Source organism: Lactuca saligna, chromosome 3 (genome assembly GCF_052625555.1).
Source record: "Lactuca saligna cultivar CGN05327 chromosome 3, ASM5262555v1, whole genome shotgun sequence".
NCBI lineage: Eukaryota > Viridiplantae > Streptophyta > Magnoliopsida > Asterales > Asteraceae > Lactuca > Lactuca saligna.
This window is the reverse complement of record NC_136419.1, coordinates 219,542,381-219,545,737: the sequence shown is the minus strand read 5'-3', so window position 1 is coordinate 219,545,737 and position 3,357 is coordinate 219,542,381. Positions and strand designations below refer to the sequence as shown.

The 3,357-nt window shown below is 36.0% G+C and overlaps 1 pseudogene; it reads left to right on the top strand.

Moving 5' to 3' along the window:
• Nucleotides 1-813: 813 nt before the first annotated feature.
• Nucleotides 814-2,065, top strand: LOC145036397 (exocyst complex component EXO70B1-like; annotated as a pseudogene).
• The last annotated feature ends 1,292 nt before the right edge of the window (nt 2,066-3,357 follow it).

The following is a 3,357-nucleotide window of genomic DNA, read 5'->3' as shown; positions in this document are numbered from 1 at the left end:
AATAAAACCCTAATTGTGATTTGATGAACAAGATGCGGAAAATAAGAACAACACAAATATGAAGATTAGGTTGAATGATCACTCGATTTATTGAAGTGTGAGAAACACATTATACTTAAGAAATAAGAATCTAACTCTACAAGAAACCTCACAACGTGGCGGCTACATTTTGCCTAACTCTTAACCCTAACTATGAATAATACATGACTATTTGTAGGAAAAAGACAAATCTTGGGCTTTTAACCTACACTTCATAAAGGGGTCCATTGTCATCATCCATGGAGTGCTTTCAAACCCTACAATTATAATAATATTTGGAAAAAATTAGAAAAAAACACAATAGAAAAGAAAAGCTTACAATCAAAACCTAATGGTCCGCAAAGAAAATAAGTTGCAATATTTATGGTCCAGGATCCATACGGATAAATAAATTAATATTTTACTGTTAGCCACGTGGTTGACACATGGATCAACTACATCCAAACTTCGATCCCTTGCTCTAACAAGTGCTCTTTTACCGACTAAATCGGTACCTGCAAACAAATAACAAATGAAAAATATTATTATATTAATTAATATTAAAATTAAAATAGTATAATATATATACTTTTTGTAAAAAAGAAATCATGTGTTGGATTTGTATTTTGACTAAATAAAAAAGATTCAAAACCCTTTTCAATTTCTAGATTCTGAATTGAATAAGCAACCAATATTTGATAATTGTTCATGGGGCAGCCGAAGAATGATTATGTATCTTAAGAAACTGCCAAACAGATCATGCTCCGGTGAGACGCTACAGCTTCGGAAGATGCCATGGTTCAAATGATCTTTGAAGGTGATCTCCAAGAGATCGATCGATACATACAAGCAGTCGATCAAATCTAACTATCCATGGAGTCAACTACTCCATCGGACGATGACGGAGCCGCCGGAGTCCAGGAGCAGTCAAAGAAAATCAACGGCAGTATTCAGATTGCCATGGCTAGACTTGAGGATAAGTTCCGTAACATACTCATCTCCCACGCTAGTGCCGTCGAGACAGAGACACTCACTGAGTCGATGTCATCAGCTCACTTGACTCCTAGAACCAGCACCTCCATTAGCGAGTTTCCAGGAAACGAAGATTACAGCAGCCGAGGTGAAGAAGGCTCTATATCCCGAGACGACTCTTCTTCTCTAGTCTAGAACAAGACGAGAGTAGCAATACAATCTTGAGCTACAGATCTATGAGTAGTATTCGCGAGATAGATCTAATTCCTTTGGATGTCGTATGTGATCCTCGCAGCATCGCGTAGCGTATGATCGTCGTCGACTACTTCCAAGAGTGCGTCCAGGTGTAAGGTAGTGTCCGAAAATCTGTGGTGGACGTGTGCTTCAAAAAGCTTGGAGTTGAGAAATTAAGCACCAGTTATTTCCAAAGGATGTAATGGGAGGCTTTGAATGCGAAGATTGGGAAGTGGATGTGTGCAACGAAAATGTGCATTAGGGTTTTGTTCGCAAGAGAGAAGAGACTCTTCGAGCACATCTTCGAAGGTTTAGGAACAGCGACAAATGACGCCTGTTTCATGGAAACCATTAAAGGTCCTGCGGTTCAACTATTTAACATTGCTGAAGCCATTAGTATCAGTCGTTGTGCTCCGGAGAAGCTATTTAAGATCCTGGATTTACACGATACCTTCTATGATTTGTTACCTGATATCGAAACTATTTTTGACGAAAAATCAGCCGAATCAATTAGAGTTCAAGCGATGGAGATTCTCTCGAGGTTGGCAGAAGTAGCTAGAGGAATGATAAACGAGTTCGAAAACGCAATTCTTTGCAAGCCTTCTAAAGTTCCCTTCCCCGAAGGAACGATTGATCCATTAACCAGATACATGATGAACTACATAAGCTTAATTTTACATTACAAGAAAACCCTAGGCGCATTAATCGTATCTAGACCTACAACTGGTTCTCGCTACTTAGACGAGCAAACTACTACAGACATGATTTCACAGACCACCAAGAGGAATCTCCATTAGCACTCCATTTGATTTGGATCATAATGATTCCCTACATGAGCTGAAGCAAAATTGAATGATGGACTAAGGACCATCAGTCATCAATAATATAAGTGCCATCATGCTAGTTTTAGATTTACAGTAGAAACTACAGAAAAACGGTAACCCACATAGTGTACTATTGAGTTCCACAAAAAATTAGTACACAAAAATTAAGCAACACCAGATGTCGCTTCAGCTGACCAGAACTATGTTTTTCTTCTAATGTTGGAAACAATCTGCAAAATTGCATCTGGTTCTACCCAACCCTTTCTCACCCCTATATGTTTTTTTTAGACAAATATCAAAATTCTTCACAATTGATTTTAAAGATATATAGCATCAGTGTAGGAATTTTTTTTTTTTAATTTTGCAGGTGGTTAGAGTACCTGTTACTTTAAATGGAGATCTCAAGAACCAGTTTGTGGAACCTAATGTTGGTTTTGGTACAGTTTGCAAGGTATCATTTTGCATCTCACAATTGACTTTAATGATATATAGTTATAGACATGTCACCTTTCTTGATTATTTTCTAGGTTGACTCTCAACTCATTAGCAACATGATCTTTCTGCTGACATCATTATACATCTAGTAATTTAACAAAAGGTAAATCCACACAATTGAAAAAAGTTTCATTTTCTTTTCTTACTTTTTAGCAAAAATTAAGCAATCAAGAAATGTTTTTTCTTCATTGATCAGTACTATTATTTTCTTCGGCTAATGGGTCAGAAGGCCTCACATGTTGCCTTGGAATGCACTCTGCAATCACATCCTAACATGGTAGTTGTTACACCTCATTTCTTATTAGATTAAGTCATTTATAGACATATATTTACATAGTTTTAACCTTTTTTTATAGGTTATTCTTGGTGAGGAATTTGTTGCTTCAAAACTTACCATTTTTTACTTAACAGGAGAACCAACATAAAAGTAGGCAATATAGGTTGCACCTTAATTTCAAAAAAATTTCTACAAAAGAGGAAACAGTCAATCATCCTCCAAATGGTGTAATCGAAGCTGATTGGGTAAAACTATGTCAAAATTTTGCAAGTGAAGAATTTCAGGTTTTTACTTCTTTGCCAGATTATATCAAGAAATGATAAAATGACATAAATGGTCATTGAGTTTTTACTTTGCATAGTTACAGAATTGGTCCCTGTGTATTTAATTTGCAGAACTATAAAATTGGTCCATGTATTTTTTGGTTTGGAAATATGATAGAAACAACCATTGTGTTTTTTATTTTTCAAAGTTTACAGAAATGGTCCTTATGTTTTTACATTGTAGAATTACAAGAATGGTCTCTGTGTAATAGTG